Raw genomic sequence first — 12692 nt, 5'->3', positions numbered from 1 at the left:
AAGCAACAGAGTTCGCCTGTCGTTTATTCTCTTTGTGTCTTTGAGGTAGCTTTAAATAATAATGATAAAGTTGATAATTGTCTTTGCTGTGCAGAAAAATGCTGTTGTTCTCTTAAATCAGCAGGGTGCTCGTGAAGGATGTATGTAAACATCTATGGTCCTGATGCATTGAAGACTATTAATTTATATTCTATCTTTTAACATATAGTTTGATAAAGTGCTGCACGTTTTTGAATGTAGAAATAATCCACATAAAATTAATATTAAAATAAAAGAAATAACAAAAGCAGCAAGACCCTAACAGCCATGTCAGCCAGCTGTAGAGGTTTTTCTCCACTTTCCAGTCTATCTCTTCTATACATGGTTTGTGTGCCCTGAAGAGTATGTAAGGGAGTAATTACTAGAGCGAGGGGCAACTATTTTAATGGAAACTGGTCTTACTGTTCCTGTTTATTTAAAAACGTTCTGTAGTGCTTTTCAAGCAAAACTCAAAGTTGTGTATTCTATAACTATTAAAACAGAAAATCTAAATTAAATGAAACAGCTACAGTACAATTGGGAGATTAACAGAGAAAAACCTTCTTTTAAAAATGTTTTGACCTGCCTATAGAAAGATAGAAAATGACCGCCATATAGATGTACAGATCACTTTGTAGACCAGACTAGAGAATGATGTTACATCAGTCTTAGGACTGTATTACAGGGAGTACTAAGGGGAAATAGAATATGTAGTGTGAACCTAAACATCTTTACTTACATGTGAGACCTGCTGACTTCAGTGAGGCAGTTGAGTGGGGGTGGTATTACAGCTTTTCTCAGTGTAAAATCAGTTGGAGGGTGCCAACTATACACACACATACACTTTTCAGTCAAGGAGAAGCTTCCTCTGATGTTCAGAAAGAGCATTATTAATTCAGACATAAGAGCACAACTCAACTTCATTGTATGTCTTCAGCTTGCAACGTGTCTGCACTTCTGAACTATACTGAAGCACTGGAACTAGTACACATAATAAAGGAATAGGCTACTTTACTTGTCAGCACAACATTCTCCTGAAGCAGTAATTCATATTCCGCATCTGTTTTGAAATACTTCCCTTTCCAGTTAACCTGGTTGCTGTTAAGTTATGCAGTGCTATTTTTGGAGCTAAAAATTCAGAGGAATTGCAGTCATTGCGGTGTACTGCCAGTTACCTGAAAGCTCTTGCTGTGCATGGCATAACTTCTCCTCTAAGTTTATTTTGGAAGCAGTTTAAAAAACAAAGTCATAGTTGAGAGAGAAATTTGTAGCTAGTGGGAGGCATTCTCATCTTTCCTGGACTGTTTAAAACAAAAGACTGCTGAGTTTAGAGTGTTATCTTTTTCCATTACCAAGTTCCCGTCAGCCTCAGATGAAGACTCTACACCCAGGTCTTAAAGATGCAGGACCTACTCCTAAGACCTGTTTTAGTGTGAGACTTAGTCTTTGTTCCTAGATCATATCAAACTAATAATAAAACTGGAAAGCCCATGGGTTCTTTGGTGAGTGCCAAATGAAAACGACATCTTAAGAAGTGTATCTTTGTGTATTTGGCTTTCAGCCTGATCCTATGCATGTTTACTCAGAAGTGAGTAAACTCACTTAACATCCTCACTTTCCACAACAAAACTTCTTTCTAAATAAATATATATAAGTCTTCAGCCTTAGAGCCTTAACAATTGGTTGCTTTAGAACTGCTTATACCCGGCTGAACTTCCACCTTCCAGATATATTATTGGGGGATTAGAAGGTCAGTATAACACTCTTCTTTTTTTAAAGCATCTTGGAAGTGCCAGGAAATTAGAGGCTTCTTAGCCTTAACATCTGTCCCTGGCAAATTGATGGAGAGCATGCTTAAAACTAACATTATCATCATCTATATATTTAATTCTCTTTGGACATGCGTGCCCAAGATTTGGCGGAACTCTTGCAACACGCTGCGAGAGTTCTGAAGTGAGGACTGAGGAGGAGAGGGGGAAGAAAGTGCCGGCAGAGGAGGGGGGAGAGAAAAGTGGCAGCGGGAGGGTGGGGGGAGAGAAAAGCCGAGGCGGCGGCAAGCGGACAAGAGGGAGAAAAATGGCGGTGGCGGGGCCCTTCTTGGCCGCCCGCTGTGGCTCTGTGTGTGGGGAGGAGTGGGAGGGGAGGAGGGCTAGAGAGTGTGGGGCCGGAGGGAAGGGGAAGAGAGGAGAGACCGGGGCAGGAGGAAGAGGGAGGGGAAAACAGCCGGCCCCAAAGTGCCGCACAGATGTTCTGTGCGGAGTTGGCTAGTATACTTAATAAGGCTTACTGAAGAAAAAATCCACAGGTTTGTGCCAAGGGAAGTGGTACCTCACCAGCCTTTTAGAATTCTTTGAGTGTGCCAAGCATGCGTCAACAGATAAGGGTGAAACTGGAAGACACTGTAAATTTGGACTTCCAGAAAGCTTTTAAAGCATTTTATTAGAGGTGTCTGAGCAAATCCACATGGAATAAGAGGATGGATAATCCTATAGATCAGGCCTGCTCAACTTAGGCCCCCCAGCTGTTTTTGGACTACAACTCCCATAATCTCCAGCCACAGTGCCCAGTAGCTAGGGATTATGGGAATTGTAGGCCAACATCTGCAGGAGGGTTGAAGTTGTGCAGCCCTGCTATAGATGAACAACGTGTTAGACAACAGGAAACAAGGTAGAAGTAAGTTGAGAGTTTCACAATGAAGAACGTAAGCAATGGGGTCCCCCAAGGATCTGTATTAGGAACAAAACTTTATTTTATGCATTTAATTTATTGAGTTGGATGTGGGGGGGGCAAGTGAAGGAGGAGAGCTGGTCTTGTGGTAGCAAGCATGAATTGTCCCTTTGCTAAGCAAGGTCTATTCTGGTTTGCATTTGAATGGGAGATGTGTGAGCACTGTAAGATATTTATTTTATTATTGATTTAACATATTTTTATGCTGCCCAAAACTTGTGTCCCTGGGCGGTTTACAATTATTATCATTTAAAACATTAAATCAACTAAACAATTAAAATCATTTAAAACCAACATTAAAAATTAAAACCATAAATCTAATTAAAAGCCTGGGTGAATAAAAGCCTTTAATAAAAGGTTAAAAAGCCTTTAGTGCATTTTTAAACATTGCCAGAGACATGGAGTACATTCCAAGGTCCAGAGGCAGCAACAGAGAAGGCCCATCCCTAGGTAGCCGCCAGACGAGTTGGTGGCAACCACAGACAAACCTCTTCAGATGATGTTAACAGGTGGTAGGGCTCAAGGTGAAGAAGATGTTCTCTTAAATACCCAGGGCCTAAGCTGTTTAGGGCTTTATAGGTAATAACCACCTTGTATTTTGCCCGGAAACATGTCCGCAGCCAATATAGTTCCTTCAACACAGGAATAATATGGTCTCTCCTAGATGACCCAGAGACCAACCTGGCCATCGCATTCCGGACCAACTGCAGTTTCCGGACTACATACAAAGGCAGCCCACATAGAGTACATTGTAGTAATCCAGCCTAGAGGTTACCAGCGTATGTATCTCCATTTTGAGGTCGTTCATCTCAAGAAATGGACGCAGGTAGCCTATCAGCCAAAGCTGATAAAACGCACCTCTTGCCAACCTCAGCCTGGGACACCAGGGAGAGCTTTGGATCCAGAAGCACTCCCAGACTGCATATCTGTTCCTTCCGGAGGAGCATGACCCCATCCAGAACCAGCAGATCAAAATCATCTCCCGAGTTCTGAACCCACACAATAAGTACCTCTGTCTTATCTGAATTCAGCCATAGTTTGTTATCCCTCATCCAGCCCATTACTGCTTCCAGGCAGGCATTTAGGGAGGTTATGCCTTCTCATGATGTTGACATGGAGAAATAGATTTGGGTGTCATCAGCATAATGATAGCACCCTGCACCAAATCTCCTGATGATCTCTCCCGGCGGTTTCATGTAGATGCTAAACAACATCAGAGACAATATGGAGACCTGAAGAACACCATACAAAAGTTCAGATTTGGAAGAACAGTCTCCAAGAGACACCATCTGGAATCTGCCCGTGAGGTAGGAGCGGAACCACTGCAAAGCAGTGCCTCCTACCCCCAATCCTCTCAGATGTCCCAGAAGGATACTACAGTTAACAATATTGAAAGCCACTGAGAGATCCAAAAGGATATCTCCTTTTTATTCCCCTTAAGGGATGGGGCCGCTCTGGGAAGTGCATCTGCATGCTTGCAGAAGTTTCCAAGTTCCCTCCCTGGCAGCATCTCCAAGATAGGGCTGAGAGAGATTCCTGCCTGCAACCTTGGAGCAGCCATTGCCAGTTTGTGTAGACAATACTGAGCTAGATGGACCAATGGTCTGACTCAGTATATGGCAGCTTCCTGTGTTTCTAAAGTGATAAACACTGGGGCAAGATAAATCCAACTTCACGTGCATGTGTTTTGAGCTGATAGTTATTTTCCAGAAAGAAAACCTGGGGTTGTGGCAAATACTTTAATGAAAATGGCAACTTAGTGTGCAGTGGCATTGAAAAAGGCAAATTTCACATTAGGGAATCTTCTGAAAAGAGTTGAAAACAAAGCAGTAACATGATGTCTTTATTGAAATCTGTGATGCAACTGCTTTTGGAATATTGTATACAGCTGTGGATGTTGCCATCTCAAAAAGGATATAGAGAAAAAGGCAACCAAGATTATAAAGGGATTGAGACACCTTCTCTATATGGAAAGCCTAAGGCATTTAGGTCTTTTTAGATATGACCTTCATTTAGATAATGAAGGTCTTTTCTTTCATTATCAGCAAAGCTACAGTGTCTGTTTGGAAAGTGCCCACAAAGATGCCTTTTTGATACAGCATAGTAGAAGAAGGTGCACAGGGCACAGATATGGGAGTTTCCATATAACCATGTACATGCACAAAGAAGCTGTCCCAAATTAACGAGGAGACAGAAGTAGTAAGCCTAATATCAGCATTATATAGTGTATACAGTGTTTTTAGAATGCAGATTTTAGACATACACAAATACAATTCAAAGTGCTGTATATGGACAAGAGGTAGATATACCAAGTTGCTGGAAATCATTATAGAACATGGAAGAATATATACTGTCTATGCACATACACAGAGCTTGCCTTTTCCAGCTTTTAGACTGGTCTTATGTAAGCTCTTACAATATTATGGAATTTGTTTTATGAACCTCTGAGAAATAGTTCAGTTCTGAGAAATTGCAGGACTCATGCATGTACATGTGTGTTAGTTAAACGGGATGCTGGAACTCTATAAAAATTGGCTCAGTTAATATCTCCTGAATTTTATTTATTTACTTATTGTTAGATTTTTTTTTAATACCACCTTTCATTAAACAATCTCAAGGCAGTTTATAAAATATTTAACAATATAAAACAGTTACACAATCAAATTAAATTGGAATATAAAAATACAAATCTAATTAAGAGTTTTAAAAACATACACAATAAGACCATAAAATACAGAGCAGCAGCAACAATATAAAAGCCTGGGTAAGCCAAGATTTCACTTGTTTTCTAGCAACTGTGTTGGAGACAGAGGAGTGGACACTCCAGAGTCTGAGGGCAATAACTGAGAAGGCCCTGTCCATGTCCATGACAGCCGGGCCTCCCTGAGGCTCAGGTAACTAGCTACCTGACAAGCTCCTGTATTTTTCAACTGCATATTGACTTTCTTTCAGCTATCCTTAGATTTTGAATTGTATTTCATTTGTTATTATTCTGCAATTATTTGGAATTTGTACATTTGCCTTCTTAACACATTTTATACAAAGAGGGAGAGACCACCTGCTTCCCAGACAGCCCCCAGGGTGAGAGACTGGTGTTGGCTGTCTGTTGCTGCTGCTGTTGTTGAATGCCTGCCTGTGGGAAAGGGAGAGGGTGAGACCCATCTGCTGGCCCCCTGCCTGACCTGTGGGACTGTGGCCACAGGCAGTGGCTGCCTTGCAGGATTACGGCCCAGGAGTGACTCAGCAGTCCCTGCTTTCCATCTGATCAGGTTGGTCATCTCTGGGCCTATAAGGGGATACTACTGGTGGCGGTGGGCCCACCCTTCCAACTGTCTTGCCAGCTCTTTGACCTTGGGGAGCAGTGCCAACCAACGTTGGAACCTCACCTTGCTCCTCTGTAATGCCAGGTCAGTCCAGAACAAATCAGAAACCATCCATGATTTGATTTTGGATGAAGGCGCCGTCCTGGTATGTATTACAGAGACCTGGCTGGGGGAGGCTGGGGGCCCAGTGTGGTCCCAGCTTCTTCCTCCAGGCTACTCTTGAAGGAGCGGGTGAGGGACTGTGGGTAGGGATGTGGAGTGGCTGTGGTCTATAAAAATAACCTTTCCCTTTCCAGGATCCCTGTTAAAGTGTCAGACCATATCGAATGTGTGTACTTAAGTTTTGGGACCAGGGATAGACTGGGACTCCTGTTGGTGTACTGATTGCCCCACTGCTCAACAGAATCCCTAACTGAGCTGACGGACTTGGTCTCGGGCTTGGTGTTGGAGTCCCCCAGGCTTGTGGTTCATTTTGGGACCAATTTGTCCAGGGCAGCTCAGGAGGTCATAGCGGCCATGACAACTATGGGCCTATCTCAAGTGGTCTTGGGACTGAAGCACATTGCTGGTCACATGCTTGATTTGGTTTTTCACTCTGATCAGGGTGGTGTTCCGTGGGTGGGGAATCCTGTGTTTTCCCCATTGTCATGGACAGACCACCATCTGGTTAAGGTTGGACTCACAATCACTTCCCACCTTTGCAGGGCCAAGGGTCCTATTAGGATGGTCCGCCTGAGAAGGTCATTGGGTCCAACAGGATTTCAATAAGCCTGTTGAATAATAGGGTTTTAGTGTTGGCTCTGCCGGTGATCCTGTTGAGAATTGGAACAGCAAACTCACTGGGGCAGACCAGTAGACATGATTGCTCCTGAACATCCTCTCTGACCCACTTCAAAACTGGACCCATGGTATACGAAGAACTACGAGGGCTGAAGTGGCGAGGTAGATGACTGGAGCGCAAGTGGAGAAAGACTCTGCTCAAATCTGACAGATTGCAGCATAGAGCTCATTTGAAGACCTATGCTCGGGCAATATGTGCAGCAAAGAAGCGATCCTTTTCTGCCCGTATTGCATTCACAAGTTCATGTCTGGCAGAGTTCTTCAGGGTTGTGAGAGGGCTAGTATGTTCCCCTCCTCCCTTGAATTAGAGTCAGGAACCATCCATTTCTTTCTTTATTTATTTTATTTATTATTAAAACTTTTATACCGCCCTTCCAAAAGGCTCAGGGCGGTTTACATTAAAACACCATTAAAATCAGTTAATAATTAAAACAAAAATTATAAAGCATAAAACAATGATTAACAATTAAAAACATCATAAAACAACAATTAAATAATCAGAACAATTTAAAAACAAGTTTTAAAAAGCTAAGAAAGCCTGGTTGAAGAGATGTGTTTTCAGGTATTTTCTGAAAATTGCCAGAGCTGGGGAGGATCGTATCTCAACAGGGAGTGCATTCCACAATCTCGGGGCAGCAGCCGAGAAGTCCCGTCTCTGTGTAGCCACCAAACGAGTTGGTGGCAACTGGAGACGGACCTCCTCAAGTGACCTCAACGGCCGGTGGGGCTCATAGCGAAGAAGACGCTTTCTTAAATACCCAGGGCCTAAGCCGTTTAGGGCTTTATAAGTTATAACTAGCACTTTGTATTTTGCCCGAAAACCTTTTGGCAGCCAGTGTAACTCTATCAAAAAAGGAGTAATGTGGTCTCTCCGAGATGACCCAGAGACCAACCTGGCTGCCTACCCCAAGCGGTCTCTGGATCGACGCATATTGCAGGTCACACGCTTGATTTGGTCTTTTATTCTGATCAGGGTGGTGTTCCGTGGGTGGGGACTCCTAAGATCTCCCCATTGTCATGGACAGACCACCATCTGGTTAAGGTTGGACTTACAACCGCTTTCCACTTTTACAGGGGCAAGGGGCCTATTAGAATGGTTCGCCCGAAGAGGTTACTGGATCCGGTAGGATTCCAAGAAGCCTTGGAGGGATTTAATGTTGGCTCTGCTGGTGATCCTGTTGATGCCCTGGTTGAGAACTGGAACAACTTGCTCACCAGGGCAGCAGACACGATTGCTCCTAAGCGTCCCCTCTGACCTGCTTCAAAATTGGCCCCTTGGTATATGGAAGATCTATGGGGGCTGAAGTGGCAAGGTAGGTGACTGGAGCTCAAGTGGAGAAAAACTCGACTCTAATCTGACAGATTACGACATGGAGCACATTTAAAGATCTATGTTCAGGTGATACGTGCGGCAAAGAAGCGGATCTTAGGAGTCCCCACCCACGGAACACCACCCTGATCAGAATAAAAGACCAAATCAAGCGTGTGACCTGCAATATGCGTCGATCCAGAGACCGCTTGGGGTAGGCCCATAGTCATCATGGCCGCTATGAACTCCTGAGCTGCCCCGGACAAATTGGTCCCCAAATGAACATTTAAGTCCCCCAGCACCAAAAGTCGGGAGACTCCAACGCAAGGTCCGTGAGCTCAGTAAGGGATTCCGCTGGGCAGCGGGGCGATCGGTACACCAACAGAAGTCCCAATCTATCCCTGGTCCCCAAACTCAAGTACACACATTCGATATGGTCCAATACCCTAACAGGGACCCTGGTAAGGGAGATGTTATCCTTATAGACCACAGCCACTCCACCTCCCCGCCCACATCCCCTCACCTGCTCCTCTACAGAATATCCTGGCAGGAGAAGCTGGGACCAAACTGGACCACTAGCCTCCCCCAACCAAGACTCAGTAATACACATCAGGTTGGCCCCTTCATCCATGATCAAATCATGGATGAGTTCTGATTTATTTTGGACTGACCTGACATTGCAGAGGAGCAAGGTAAGGTTATGTGGGATGTTGGCAGTGCTCCCCGAGGTCAAAGAGCTGGCAGGACAGCCAGAAAGGGGGACAGCTATTAGATTTCTGACTACCCTTCCCCTGGAACAGCCTGCTGACCTGCCAGCGTTTCTTCTTCTATTCCCCACCACCACCGGAATAGCTGCCCCACCTTCAACGAAGGCACTCCCTGGCTCCCCATCTCCAGACAAACCCACACACATTACAACTTCAACCCAACCTCAGCACAACTTAAAACTGATTAGACAGAAGCCCCACTATTGAATGCCTCCCTCTATACAAATGGTTGGACAAAGTGTCCAGCCCTCACCCTCATTTCTCCCCCAAAGGAGCGACCCCCTTTGGTGTTGCCCCTTCGGTGGTGACCCTGCCAATAGCGGGCCTGCCGCCACTGGCAGTCTTCCTATATAGGATGAGCAGCAAGCTCAGCAGGTGGAACCAGGAAAAACTGCCCAGTCACCCTTACAGCCCCAGTCCTGCAAAGCCTCTCCACAAGCAGTCCTGGAGGGAGGCAGATGGCAACCAGGGAGGGCAGAAGAGAAGAGGCAGGCACCCCAGTCTCACACCCTGATTACCCACTGTGATGTGTTTAAAAAATTCTTTGTGGGGAAAATATCATGTATTCAGGCTGACTTAGACTCAATCTCCACAATTACTTCAGTGTCTGATGTGGCGGTGTCCAGCAACTCTTGTGTGATTAGGTTGGATCAGTTCCAGTTTATGACTCCTGAGGATGTGGACAAGCTGATTGGAACAGTGTGGCCTACCACCTGTTCTCTTTATCTTTGCCCGACATGGCTAATACTATCTGGCGGGGGGGGGGGGGGTTGTTGTAGAAGGCCTGGTAGAGATTATAAATGCTTCTCTGAGGGAAGGCAGGATGCCCCCTTGTCTTAAGGAGGCAATTATTAGACCACTTCTGAAGAAGCCTACCTTGGATCCCTCAGAGTTGAGCAACTATAGGCCTGTCTCAAACCTTCCGTGGCTGGGCAAGGTAATTGAGAGGGTGGTGGCTTCCCAGCTCCAGACAGTCTTGGAGGAAACCGATTATCTAGACCCATTAAAACTGGCTTTCAGATGGGCTATGGGGTGGAGACTGCCTTGGTCTGCCTGATGGATGATCTCCAATTTGGAATTGACAGAGGAAGTGTGACTCTGTTGGTCCTGGACCTCTCGGCAGCTTTCGATACTATCAACCATAGTATCCTTCTGGAGTGTCTGAGGGGGTTGGGAGTGGGAGGCACTGCTTTGCAGTCGTTCCACTCCTACCTCTTGGGCAGGTTCCTGATGCTGTCCCTTGGAGACTGCTCTTCTTCAAAATCTGAACTTTTGTATGGCGTGCCTCAGGGCTCCATATTGTCTCCGATGTTGTTTAACATCTACATGAAACCGCTGGGAGAGATCATCAGGAGATTTGGTGCAGGGTGCTATTAATATGCTGACAACACCCAAATCTATTTCTCCACGTCAGCATCATCAGGAGAGGGCATAACCTCCCTAAATGCCTGCCTGGAGGCAGGGATGGGCTGGATGAAGGATGAGACTGAATCCAGATAAGACGGAGGTACTCATTGTGAGGGGTTGAATCTTGAGAGACAAATTTAATCTGCCTGTTCTGGAGAGGGTCACACTTCCCCAGAGGGAACAGATATGAAGTCTAGGGGTGCTTCTGGATCCAAGCCTCTCCCTAGTGTCCCAGGTTGAGGCAGTGGCCAGAAGCACCTTCTATCAGCTTCAGCTGATACGCCAGCTGCGTCCGTTTCTTGAGATGAATGACCTCAAAACAGTGGTACATCTGCTGGTAACTTCAAGACTGGATTACTGCATTGCGCTCTATGTGGGGCTGCCCTTGTATGTAGTCCGGAAACTATAGTTGGTCCAGAATGTGGCAGCCAGGTTGGTCTCTGGGTCATCTTGGAGAAACCATATTACTTCTATATTGAAGGCGCTACACTGGCTGCCAATATGTTTCCGGGGAAAATACAAGGTGTTGGTTATAACCTATAAGATGCTAAACGGCTTGGGCCCTGGGTATTTAAGAGAATGTCTTCTTTGTCATGAATCCCACTGCCCATGGAGATCATCCGGAGAGGTTTGTCTGCAGTTGCCACTGGCTTATCTGGTGGCCACTCAGGGATGGGCCTTCTCCGCAGTTGCCCAGAGGCTTTGGAATGTATTCCCTACTGAAATAAGAGCCTCCCCATCTCTGTCAGCTTTTTTAAAGTCTTTAAAGATGCATCTGTTCACCCAGGCTTTTAATTAATATTGTTTTAATGGTTTTAATGCTGTTTTAAAATATTGTAAAATTTTTAAATTGTTGTAATGTTTTCATCTTTTTCTTTTAACCATTTTACTTTTTCTGTGTTTATTTTGTTGTATACCGCCCAGAGACGTAAGCTTTGGGCAGTATAAAAATATGTTAAATAAATAAATATACGTCATACCTTTTTTTTTTGTTATCCCTAGTAGCTCACTCCTTCCATCTCCTACCTCCCAGAATATTACCAGAATATCACATGGTATTCTCTGCCTTCTGCCACTTCCTTGATAGGTACACCAGTGTTTTCAGCATATCAGGCAAGATGTGAGGGAGTGCTGTATTGCACTTCTGAAATTCTACCCACCTTGGTGGAGTGTTACTGCACTACATATCCCAACACAGCAATCCTAGTGGGGAAGAAAGGGTCCACTGTCAGGCTGTGGAGGACAAGGCATCTTTCTGATTCCCTCCTGCTGAGTAGCAGTAAAGGGACCTCCTGTACCTCCATTAGGGTATTTCCCCATTCCCCCTCTGTGGCACGTTGCACAGCGTAAAGGGATGCACCTCCTCTGTATTTGCACTTACTCTGATTTGTTGAAAGAGACCTATCACAGAGAAGGGCTGTCTTAGTACAGAGCTGCATGTCCTGCAACATAATGGACTTGAGTCAATCAATATACCATAAGTGTTGTTACCTATTGTTATCTACTCACAATTGCCATTCACTATAATTAGAGCATCTGCACAAATGTGAAATTGCTGACCACCTTGCAAAAATATATAATTTATCCCTACAATCAGGCTCTGTGCCAGAGGACTGGAAAGTAGCCAATGTAACACCCATCTTCAAAAGGATCCAGGGGGGATCCAGGAAATTTCAGGCCAGTTAGCTTAACATCTGTTCCAGGCAAATTGATGGAAAGCATCCTCAAGGATTAATTGAATTGAATTGAATTGAATTGTTAAGCATATAGAAGAACAGGCCCTGCTGAAGGAGAACAAGCATGGCTTCTGCAAAGGTAAATCTTGTCTCACTAACCTTTTGGAGTTCTTTAAGAATGTCAACAAGTGTGTGGATCAAGGTGAACCAGTTGATATAGTACACAGTTTCTCAACCACCGGTCCCTGGACCGCTGCCAGTACCCGAAGGGATGAGTGCTGGTCCCTGACTGGGAGTCAACCCCACCCCCCCGCCGCAACAACTGCAGTCAAGGCACTCACTTCCTCAATTTTGCACATGGCACGGAAGAGGAAGAGTATCACGGAGGCATGGGACCCTTCTTGTGCCTTGCCTCCACGTGCTGCTGAGATCTTCCTACAGCTATCTTATTCCCTATCATTACAGCTTCAAACTGTATGCAGCATGGGGGCATCAAGGAAAAGGTATGCCCGTGGGTGCCACTTGAAGGGCTGCTGGTTCTTGCATGCTCATTGTTTGCAGCTGCCTGTTGCGGCCGAGGCGCCTTGAGAGGGAACGCTATTTACCTCTTGCATCGGTGGGGCGT

This window comes from Hemicordylus capensis, chromosome 2 (genome assembly GCF_027244095.1).
Source record: "Hemicordylus capensis ecotype Gifberg chromosome 2, rHemCap1.1.pri, whole genome shotgun sequence".
NCBI lineage: Eukaryota > Metazoa > Chordata > Lepidosauria > Squamata > Cordylidae > Hemicordylus > Hemicordylus capensis.
This window is presented reverse-complemented; position numbering follows the sequence as displayed.